The 12,743-nt window shown below is 37.6% G+C and overlaps 2 long non-coding RNA genes across 2 annotated transcripts in view; both read left to right on the top strand.

Annotated features, from left to right (window-relative positions):
* The window catches only part of LOC309645693, a 106,255-nt gene extending 96,529 nt beyond the window's left edge, over positions 1-9,726 (top strand). The window contains exon 2 of the long non-coding RNA XR_014255021.1: positions 4,206-9,726. This is a non-coding gene — a long non-coding RNA (uncharacterized lncRNA). The remainder of the gene's footprint in view (positions 1-4,205) is intronic.
* LOC309645687 overlaps positions 1-12,743 on the top strand; it is a 702,435-nt gene that overhangs the window by 630,410 nt on the left and 59,282 nt on the right. The gene's annotated exons all lie outside the window — the stretch shown is intronic.

Genomic DNA, 12,743 nt, shown 5'->3' with positions numbered 1-12,743 from the left:
AAATGAACAAGAACAAGACAAGGAGAAGAAATAATAGCAACACATTTTTGGAAGGTGAAATTCATATGGACGAGTAGAAACTGACCAGAAAATCAGAGGTCTAAATCAGTAGCCCAGAGTGAGGCTATTCATAACACAGAAGCCCAGGAAGAATCAGAATACATAGGTGACAGATACTACTGAAGGCAGCAATGCAGGTAGGGCCAGAAGGGTGAATACACAGCAGCTCATCCTGCAGAAGAATGGAGACTAGCTCAACGAGAGCAGTGGTTCCCAACCCTTGGCTGCACATTGGAATCCTCTGGGGAGACGTATTAAATCAGAAACTCTGGAGGGTAGCATCCACCCAGTTTTCAGTATTTTTAAAGCCCCCCAGGTAATTTCAATATGCAGCCCTGTGAGAACCACTGAACAGAAAGCCTCTGGATGTGAGGACATCAGGGGTGCTGTAATGAGAATACGAAGATCAACTCTAAGTCTATATACTGAATGAAGCCTACCTGGCTCCCCAAAAGTTCCTGGTAGCAAGCTTTGTAATTATATTGCACCTCCTCTATCCCATTCTGAAGAGTGGAAAATTCCTCTTTGGGGAAACTAGCCCAAGAAAAATGTCTGGGAGGTACTAGCAGTTGGGGCTTCCCTAATGAAATGATCCAAAAAGAACAATAGAACCCACTTGACAAACATCACACACAGTTTTTAATGCAAGGGACAAGAACCAAAAGAAAAAAAAACCCCTCAAAACCTATCATCTCTCCACAAGTCCTATTATATCCATGAAAAAAGAACAAAATGTTACAAAAAGGGAATAAAACAAGAAAGAATTCTGAGAAATTAAAAATATGCTAGCAGAAATAAAACTTGGGAAATGTTGAGGAGTCTTCACCATAAAAAACATAGATAGAAAATAAGAGAAAAGGGGTAAGAAAATTAGATAATCAGTCCAGGAAATCTAACACCTAAATAATAAGTCCCAGGAGAAAACTGGAATGGGGGGATATTGTCCCACAAGTAGTAAAAGAATGTTTTCTAGAACTGAAAGACATGAATTTCCAGATTGAAAGGGCTCATAGAGCACTCAGCAAAATAAATTTTAAAAACTCACATCAATGTACATCACTGGGCTTTTTAATGCACCCAGGATAGGAGAAAGTTCCAGGAGAAAACTGGAATGGGGGGATATTGTCCCACAAGTAGTAAAAGAATGTTTTCTAGAACTGAAAGACATGAATTTCCAGATTGAAAGGGCTCATAGAGCACTCAGCAAAATAAATTTTAAAAACTCACATCAATGTACATCACTGGGCTTTTTAATACACCCAGGATAGGAGAAAGTTCCCAAAAGTTTCCTGGGAGAGGGGAAAAAAAAAAAAAAAATATATATATATATATATATATATATATATATATATATATATAAATGGATTAGAAGTCAGAATGGATTTGAACTCCTTATCAGCAATGCCAAGCTGTATCATGAGAAAGGCCTCCAAGTACGAGTGAAAATAATTTCCAACCTAGAATTCTATGCCTTGTCAAGCCATAAATCAAATGTGGGGTGGAGTAAAAACACTTTTTAATATTATAGGAGCTCAAAAAATTTACCTCTCAGGAATTTACTAGAGCACATGCCCTCCACCCCAAATGACATGCCCTCCACCCCAAATGAGGAAACAAACCTAGAAAGAGGCACACAGGATGGAAAACACAAAGATAAAGTGCAGGTGAGAGGCTGAGGAAAATTCCCAAGATAGTAAAATAAGCTTGTGGGATCAGAGCTGTGCAGCAGGCCTAGAAGAGAACCCATTTTTAAAAAATAGGAATAGCTATAAAGAAGGTTCTAGAATTATCACAAGAAAAAAGAAAAAACTGAAGGAACAAGATTTATTTGAATATGCCAAGAGGTTGTTTACATTCTTGGTAATCCATGGGAAACAAAACACTTTTTAAAATGAGCCAGTTATTAATTCCAGGAAAAACAAAATGTTATAAGAAAGAAATCCTAATATACCAAATGACTTGATTCTGAATATATCATAATGTACACACCATTTGATTAGCCCAAACAGTGAAACTTTTATTTGGAGGATGGGAGAGGATGTATATGTGGTGGGGCAGGGGCAGGTGGGGACAAGGAAGAGCTAAAGTAATAGTTACTGAAGCTTTGTAATATAGTCTGAAGTCAGGGAGCCTGATTCCTCCAGCTCCATTTTTCGTTCTCAAGATTGCTTTGGCTATTCGGGGTCTTTTGTGTTTCCATACAAACTGTGAAATTTTTTGTTCTAGTTCTGTGAAAAATGCCAGTGGTAGTTTGATAGGGATTGCATTGAATCTGTAGATTGCTTTGGGTAGTAGAGTCATTTTCACAATGTTGATTCTTCCAATCCAGGAACATGGTATATCTCTCCATCTATTTGTATCATCTTTAATTTCTTTCATCAGTGTCTTATAATTTTCTGCATACAGGTCTTTTGTCTCCTTAGGTAGGTTTATTCCTAGATATTTTATTCTTTTTGTTGCAATGGTAAAAGCAAGACAGTTTGGTACTGGCACAAAAACAGAAATATAGATCAATGGAACAGGATAGAAAGCCCAGAGATAAACCCACACACATATGGTCACCTTATCAATAAGTGGTGCTGGGAAAATTGGACAGGTACATGTAAAAGTATGAAATTAGAACACTCCCTGACACCATGCACAAAAATAAACTCAAAATGGATTAAAGACCTAAGTGTAAGGGCAGACACTATCAAACTCTTAGAGGAAAACATAGGCAGAACACTCTATGACATACATCACAGCAAGATTCTTTTTGACCCAGCTCCCAGAGAAATGGAAATAAGAACACAAATAAACAAATGGGACTTAATGAAACTTAAAAGCTTTTGCACAGCAAAGGAAACCATAAACAAGACCAAAAGACAACCCTCAGAATGGGAGAAAATATTTGCAAATGAAGCAACTGACAAAGGATTAATCTCCAAGATTTACAAGCAGCTCTTGCAGCTCAATAACAAAAAAACGAACAACCCAATCCAAAAATGGGCAGAAGACCTAAACAGACATTTCTCCAAAGAAGATATACAGATGGCCTACAGACACATGAAAGAATGCTCAACATCATTAATCATTAGAGAAATGCAAATCAAAACTACAATGAGATATCATCTCACACCGGTCAGAATGGCCATCATCAAAAAATCTAGAAACAATAAATGCTGGAGAGGGTGTGGAGGAAAGGGAACACTCTTGCACTGTTGGTGGGAATGTAAATTGATACAGCCACTATGGAGAACAGTATGGAGGTTCCTTAAAAAACTACAAATAGAACTACCATACGACCCAGCAATCCCAATACTGGGCATATACCCTGAGAAAACCATAGGTCAAAAAGAGTCGTGTAGGGAGATTAACCAAGATGGCGGAGTAGAAGGACGTGCTCTCACTCCCTCTTGCGAGAGCACCAGAATCAAAACTGGCTGCTGGACAATCATTGACAGGAAGACCCTGGACTTCACCAAGGAGGATACCCCACGTCCAAGGACAGAGGAGAAGCCACAGTGAGACGGTAGGAGGGGCGCAATCAGAGTAAAATCAAATCCCATAACTGCTGGGTGGGTGACTCACAGACTGGCGAACACTTATACCACAGAAGTCCACCCACTGGAGTGAAGGTTCTGAGCCCCACGTCAGGCTTCCCAACCTGGGGGTCCGGCTACGGGAGGAGGAATTCCTAGAGAATCAGACCTTGAAGCCTAGTGGGAATTGATTGCAGGACTTTGACAGGACTGGGGAAAACAGAGACCCCACTCTTGGAGGGCACACACAAAGTAATGTGTGCATCGGGACCCAGGGGAAGGAGCAGTGACCCTGGGGGAGACTGAACCAGACCTACCTGCTGGTGTTGGGGGGTCTCCTGCAGAGGCGAGTGGTGGCTCTGTTTCACCGTGGGGATAAGGACACTGGCAGCCGAGGTTCTGGGAAGTTCTCCTTGGCGTGAGCCCTCCCAGAGTCTGCCATTAACCCCACCAAAGAGCACGGGTAGGTTCCAGTGTTGGGTTGCCTCAGGCAAAACAACCAACAGGGAGGGAACCCAGCCCCACCCATCAACAGTCAAGTGGATTAAGGTTTTACTGAGCTCTGACTGCCACAGCAACAGGGAGGGAACCCAGCCCCACCCATCAACAATCAAGTGGATTAAGGTTTTACTGAGCTCTGACCGCCACAGCAACAGTCAGCTCTACCCACCACCAGAGCCTCCCATCAAGCCTCTTAGATAGCCTCAACCACCAGAGGGCAGACAACAGAAGCAAGAAAAACTACAATCCTGCAGCCTGTGGACCAAAAACCTCAGTTACAGAAAGATAGAGAAGATGAAAAGGCAGAGGGCTATGTACCAGATGAAGGAACAGGAAAAAACCCCAGAAAAACAACTAAATGAAGTGGAGATAGGCAACCTTCCAGAGAAAGAATTCAGAATAATGATAGTGAAGATGATCCAGGACCTCGGAATAAGGATGGAGGCAAAGATTGAGAAGATGCAAGAAATGATTAACAAAGACCTAGAAGAATTAAAGAACAAACAAACAGAGATGACCAATACAATAACTGAAATGAAAACTACACTAGAAGGAATCAATAGCAGGATAACTGAGGCAGAAGAACGGATAAGTGACCTGGAAGACAGAATGGTGGAATTCACTGCTGCGGAACAGACTAAAGAAAAAAGAATGAAAAGAAATGAAGACAGCCTAAGAGACCTCTGGGACAACATTAAACGCAACAACATTCGCATTATAGGGGTCCCAGAAGGAGAAGAGAGAGAGAAAGGACCAGAGAAAATATTTGAAGAGATTATAGTCGAAAACTTCCCTAACATGGGAAAGGAAATAGCCACCCAAGTCCAGGAAGCGCAGAGAGTCCCATACAGAATAAACCCAAGGAGACACACGCCGAGACACATAGTAATCAAAGTGGCAAAAATTAAAGACAAAGAAAAATTATTGAAAGCAGCAAGGGAAAAACGACAAATAACATACAAGGGGACTCCCATAAGGTTAACAGCTGATTTCTCAGCAGAAACTCTGCAAGCCAGAAGGGAGTGGCATGATATACTTAAAGTGATGAAAGGGAAGAACCTACAACCAAGATTACTCTACCCAGCAAGGATCTCATTTAGATTTGATGGAGAAATCAAAAGCTTTACAGACAAGCAAAAGCTAAGAGAATTCAGCACCACCAAACCAGCTCTACAACAAATGCTAAAGGAACTTCTCTAAGTGGGAAACACAAGAGAAGAAAAGGACCTACAAAAACAAACCCAAAACAATTAAGAAAATGGTCATAGGAACATACATATCGATAATTACCTTAAACGTGAATGGATTAAACGCCCCAACCAAAAGACATAGACTGGCTGAATGGATACAAAAACAAGACCCATATATATGCTGTCTACAAGAGACCCACTTCAGACCTAGGGACACATACAGATTGAAAGTGAGGGGATGGAAAAAGATATTCCATGCAAATGGAAATCAAAAGAAAGCTGGAGTAGCTATACTCATATCAGATAAAATAGACTTTAAAATAAAGAATGTTACAAGAGACAAGGAAGGACACTACATAATGATCCAGGGATCAATCCAAGAAGAAGATATAACAATTATAAATATATATGCACCCAACATAGGAGCACCTCAATACATAAGGCAACTGCTAACAGCTATAAAAGAGGAAATCGACAGTAACACAATAATAGTGGGGGACTTTAACACTTCACTTACACCAATGGACAGATCATCCAAAATGAAAATAAATAAGGAAACAGAAGCTTTAAATGACACAATAGACCAGATAGATTTAATTGATATATATAGGACATTCCATCCAAAAACAGCAGATTACACGTTCTTCTCAAGTGCGCACGGAACATTCTCCAGGATAGATCACATCTTGGGTCACAAATCAAGCCTCAGTAAATTTAAGAAAATTGAAATCATACCAAGCATCTTTTCTGACCACAACGCTATGAGATTAGAAATGAATTACAGGGAAAAAAACGTAAAAAAGACAAACACATGGAGGCTAAACAATACGTTACTAAATAACCAAGAGATCACTGAAGAAATCAAAGAGGAAATAAAAAAATACCTAGAGACAAATGACAATGAAAACACGACGACCCAAAACCTATGGGATGCAGCAAAAGCGGTTCTAAGAGGGAAGTTTATAGCTATACAAGCCTACCTAAAGAAACAAGAAAAACCTCAAGTAAACAATCTAACCTTACACCTAAAGAAACTAGAGAAAGAAGAACAAACAAAACCCAAAGTTAGCAGAAGGAAAGAAATCATAAAGATCAGAGCAGAAATAAATGAAATAGAAACAAAGAAAACAATAGCAAAGATCAATAAAACTAAAAGTTGGTTCTTTGAGAAGATAAACAAAATTGATAAGCCATTAGCCAGACTCATCAAGAAAAAGAGGGAGAGGACTCAAATCAATAAAATCAGAAATGAAAAAGGAGAAGTTACAACAGACACTGCAGAAATACAAAACATCCTAAGAGACTACTATAAGCAACTTTATGCCAATAAAATGGACAACCTGGAAGAAATGGACAAATTCTTAGAAAGGTATAACCTTCCAAGACTGAATCAGGAAGAAACAGAAAATATGAACAGACCAATCACAAGTAATGAAATTGAAACTGTGATTAAAAATCTTCCAACAAACAAAAGTCCAGGACCAGATGGCTTCACTGGTGAAGTCTATCAAACATTTAGAGAAGAGCTAACACCCATCCTTCTCAAACTCTTCCAAAAAATTGCAGAGGAAGGAACACTCCCAAACTCATTCTATGAGGCCATCATCACCCTGATACCAAAACCAGACAAAGACACTACAAAAAAAGAAAATTACAGACCAATATCACTGATGAATATAGATGCAAAAATCCTCAACAAAATACTAGCAAACAGAATCCAACAACACATTAAAAGGATCATACACCACGATCAAGTGGGATTTATCCCAGGGATGCACGGATTCTTCAATATACGCAAATCAATCAATGTGATACACCATATTAACAAATTGAAGAATAAAAACCATATGATCATCTCAATAGATGCAGAAAAAGCTTTTGACAAAATTCAACACCCATTCCTGATAAAAACTCTCCAGAAAGTGGGCATAGAGGGAACCTACCTCAACATAATAAAGGCCATATATGACAAACCCACAGCAAACATCATTCTCAATGGTGAAAAACTGAAAGCATTTCCTCTAAGATCAGGAACGAGACAAGGATGTCCACTCTCACCACTATTATTCAACATAGTTCTGGAAGTCCTAGCCACGGCAATCAGAGAAGAAAAAGAAATAAAAGGAATACAAATTGGAAAAGAGGAAGTAAAACTGTCACTGTTTGCGGATGACATGATACTATATATAGAGAATCCTAAAACTGCCACCAGAAAACTGCTAGAGCTAATTAATGAATATGGTAAAGTTGCAGTATACAAAATTAATGCACAGAAATCTCTTGCATTCCTATACACTAATGATGAAAAATCTGAAAGAGAAATTATGGAAACACTCCCATTTACCATTGCAACAAAAAGAATAAAATACCTAGGAATAAACCTACCTAGGGAGACAAAAGACCTGTATGCAGAAAACTATAAGACACTGATGAAAGAAATTAAAGATGATACCAACAGATGGAGAGATATACCATGTTCTTGGATTGGAAGAATCAACATTGTGAAAATGAGTATACTACCCAAAGCAATCTACAGATTCAATGCAATCCCTATCAAATTACCAATGGCATTTTTTACGGAGCTAGAACAAATCATCTTAAAATTTGTATGGAGACACAAAAGACCCCGAATAGCCAAAGCAGTCTTGAGGCAAAAAAATGGAGCTGGAGGAATCAGACTCCCTGACTTCAGACTATACTACAAAGCTACAGTAATCAAGACAATATGGTACTGGCACAAAAACAGAAACATAGATCAATGGAACAAGATAGAAAGCCCAGAGATTAACCCACGCACCTATGGTCAACTAATCTATGACAAAGGAGGCAAAGATATACAATGGAGAAAAGAAAGTCTCTTCAATAAGTGGTGCTGGGAAAACTGGACAGCTGCATGTAAAAGAATGAAATTAGAATACTCCCTAACACCATACACAAAAATAAACTCAAAATGGATTAGAGACCTAAATATAAGACTGGACACTATAAAACTCTTAGAGGAAAACATAGGAAGAACACTCTTTGACATAAATCACAGCAAGATCTTTTTTGATCCACCTCCTAGAGTAATGGAAATAAAAACAAAAATAAACAAGTGGGACCTAATGAAACTTCAAAGCTTTTGCACAGCAAAGGAAACCATAAACAAGACAAAAAGACAACCCTCAGAATGGGAGAAAATATTTGCAAACGAATCAACGGACAAAGGATTAATCTCCAAAATATATAAACAGCTCATTCAGCTCAATATCAAAGAAACAAACACCCCAATCCAAAAATGGGCAGAAGACCTAAATAGACATTTCTCCAAAGAAGACATACAGACGGCCACGAAGCACATGAAAAGATGCTCAACATCACTAATTATTAGAGAAATGCAAATCAAAACTACAATGAGGTATCACCTCACTCCTGTTAGAATGGGCATCATCAGAAAATCTACAAACAACAAATGCTGGAGAGGGTGTGGAGAAAAGGGAACCCTCTTGCACTGTTGGTGGGAATGTAAATTGATACAGCCACTATGGAGAACAATATGGAGGTTCCTTAAAAAACTAAAAATAGAATTACCATATGACCCAGCAATCCCACTACTGGGCATATACCCAGAGAAAACCATAATTCAAAAAGACACATGCACCCGAATGTTCATTGCAGCACTATTTACAATAGCCAGGTCATGGAAGCAACCTAAATGCCCATCAACAGACGAATGGCTAAAGAAGTTGTGGTACATATATACAATGGAATATTACTCAGCCATAAAAAGGAACGAAATTGAGTCATTTGTTGAGACGTGGATGGATCTAGGGACTGTCATACAGAGTGAAGTAAGTCAGAAAGAGAAAAACAAATATCATATATTAATGCATGTATGTAGTACCTAGAAAAAGGGTACAGATGAGCCCGTTTGCAGGGCAGAAGTTGAGACACAGATGTAGAGAATGGACATATGGACACCAAGGGGGGAAAACTGCGGTGAGGTGGGGATGGTGGTGTGCTGAATTGGGCGATTGGGATTGACATGTATACACTGATGTGTATAAAATTGATGCCTAATAAGAACCTGCAGTATAAAAAAACAAACAAAACAACTAATACTAAACTTTCATTGGGTTATTTGTATGGAAATATGTTAATATAAATGTTTCAGACATTACATGAAATTTCTAAAAATCTTGTATTTGTATGGAAATATGTATGGAAATATGTTAATATAAATGTTTCAATCATTACATGAAATTTCTAAAAATCTTATATTTGTATTTGTATGGAAATATGTATGGAAATATGTTAATATAAATGTTTCAGGCATTACATGAAATTTCTAAAAATCTTATATGTTCTGGTATAATGTTATAAGTCATAATCCTAGTTATTACTTTAAAATGTATATCTCAGAAATAACTAATTTTCTTGTCAACTGCATTATTATGAACTTTCATCAGATCTTTTACCGTGGTCATTTTTAAGTCTTTTGTCATTTACAGACAGTTCTGGGTGTACTCTGATGATTTTGCAAATATGTTCCTATAAAAGGGTTTCATCTTCAAGAAATTCATGGAAAAGACTCTGACAAGTACAGGTTTCTGGTAACTGACTGTACTGCTGAACTGAATGAATAAGCATTTTCAGAACTCTGATGAACTCATAAAAGTGCTAACAAAAGATCAAGATGAAAAAAAAACAACAATTAATTACATGGGACTGAGTGAACTGATGAGGATGAGTATAATTTTTGTGACTTTCTGTCTGAATTTAAAAAAAAAAAAAAAAAATCCCACAAGGACTCAGAGGCAAAGAATATACAAATCAATTTTCACTGCAAAGTAAAGGAGCTGTTACAGTGGAGGATTACTGGACTGAATGTCAATATTATGACATAGTATGAGTGTGTTTCATGTTTGGTAATTGCAATCATTGTTGCTTTTGTTGTGGTCATCCATGTACAATGCTTGGTGTCAGTCTATTTATCTCTTGTAAAAATAAAATACAGTGTGTGTGTGTGAAAAAAAAAAAAAAAAAAAAGAGTCGTGTACCAAAATGTTCATTGCAGCTCTATTTACAATAGCCAGGACATGGGAGCAACCTAAATGTCCATCGTCGGATGAATGGATAAAGAAGATGTGGCACATATATACAATGGAATATTACTCAGCCATAAAAAGAAATGAAATGGAGGTATTTGTAATGAGGTGGATGGAGTTAGAGTCTGTCATACAGAGTGAAGTAAGTCAGAAAGAGAAAAACAAATACAGTATGCTAACACATATATACGGAATCTAAGGGGAAAAAAAAAAAAGGCCATGAAGAACCTAGTGGCAAGACGGGAATAAAGACACAGACCTACTAGAGAATGGACTTGAGGATATGGGGAGGGGGTGGGGTGAGATGTGACAGGGTAAGAGAGTGTCATGGACATATATACACTACCAAATGTAAAATAGATAGCTAGTGGGAAGCAGCCACATAGCACAGGGAGATCAGCTTGGTGCTTTGTGACCACCTAGAGGGGTGGGATGGGGAGGGTGGGAGGGAGGGAGATGCAAGAGGGAAGAGATATGGGAACATATTGTATGTGTATAACTGATTCACTTTGTTATAAAGCAGAAGCTAACACACCATTGTAAGGCAATTATACTTCAATAAAGATGTTAAAAAAATAAAAATAAATAAAGTAATAGTTAATACTTGAAACTGGAAAATCAAGAAATAGGAGTATGCTCTATTTTTGGGTTTTGGGTTTTGCTTTTGTTTTTAAAGAAAGAACTAGCAGAGTTGAAATTGCCTCTGAAGAATTGGAGTCAGGGTGCAATGCGTTAGGGCAGGAGACTGAATGTTAAGTCTTGAGGCAATTTGTGACTTTTAAAACTATGTACAACTTTGTTAAAAACAAGATTTAAAAGCCTTCCAATTGATAATGTGTAAATCATGATCTGGGTGAACTTCATGAACAAACTAACCATCATAGACAAATCCTGGTGGAAGTGTCAAGGTGGGGGGGAGAAGGGAGAATCAGGTTGGCTTTGGCCTTGTAATTCTAAACACCTGAGGGCAATGGAACTTTGTTTTATTGGAATTTTATTATCAGTGACATCTTTTTCAGATGTTAATTGGCCATTTGTATTACTGAGTAATAGTTGAGTTTGTAATTTTTAGAAGTTGTAGAGGGAAAAAAAGTTGCTATTTTAAAGAACAAACTAGCTTCTTCTGCCCCCTAATGGCATAATTCATCACAGGAGAATTGTTTCTTGGTTCAGAAAAATAACTTCATGATTAATTTCAGTTTAAAAGATGAAGAGCCTATGGTATAGGACTGAAAAGAAGGATGATGCTGTACATAGAAAAACGAGAGGAAAATTTATTCTAGGAGAAATGTCATAAAAACTTATGATGACTGAGACCCTAGTGAGATTAGAAGAGAAAAATCAGCACCAAGAAGAGACATCAGGAAATCAAAAAGGGGTAAACCAAGATAAACCAGATCTCAACAACTACCATCAGAAATAATGAGGAAGGACCTGGGTTTCCAACTGACTGTCTGATTTGAAAAATAAAGACCTAAACTAGTAAAGAAAAGGTGATTCTACAAGGCTGGAGGAAAACTGATCAACACTTGAGTTACGCAATAAAACAAAATTTTGGATAAAAAATATTTAATCTGTCTAGAATTTTAAGATGTGAAAAAAAGCTACTTTAAATGGCTATCCAGTTCTCTCAAACTACTTACTGAAAAATCTATCCTTCTCACATTTATTTATGCTGAAGCTGTTACTACTCTTATACTTGGATCAATTTCTGGAATTTTATTCAATTCCACTTAATTGTCTGCCCTTGCTAGTACCAATACCATAATGATTTGAAAATTATATATCTTTAAGTGTTTTTTCCCCTTACCTGTAACAGCAAGGGGAATGAGGTCTGTGTGGCCTAGCCTTCTTCCTGGCAATGAGACCAGGTATAGCAATCTATATTTGGATAAAATTGTCCCCTTTACCAATCAACACTGTAGCCTAAGATCCAGGTTAAGGAACTCTGAAGTGCAATTTCCATCATATCAAAAGTGGACTCAAAGGGAATATTCCTCATGTGCTCCACAACCTACCCTGTCCCTCCAACTTACAAGGTGTTCATAATGCCTGTGATGATCTATTTGTACTTCTCAAGAGGCCATCTGCTTTCTCAAGGAAAAGAATTAAAGGTGTTTATTTTACTTTTTTTTTTATAGCCAACAATACTGTATTATAAACTTCAAAGTTGCTAACAGACTACATCCTAATTGTTCTCACCACAAAAATAAATAATAATTACATGACGTGATAGAGATGTTGGCTAACACAATGCTGGCAATCATATTGCAATATATAAATCTATCAAATCAACAGATTATACACTTTAAACTTAAACAGGTTATGTCAGTTATATATAATAAAATAAGAGTTGTGCTAATTAGGTTTTTTGATATTAGAAA

This window comes from Balaenoptera physalus, assembly GCF_965194825.1.
Source record: "Balaenoptera physalus genome assembly, chromosome: 16".
Taxonomy (NCBI): Eukaryota; Metazoa; Chordata; class Mammalia; order Artiodactyla; family Balaenopteridae; genus Balaenoptera; species Balaenoptera physalus.
This window is presented reverse-complemented; position numbering and strand designations above follow the sequence as displayed.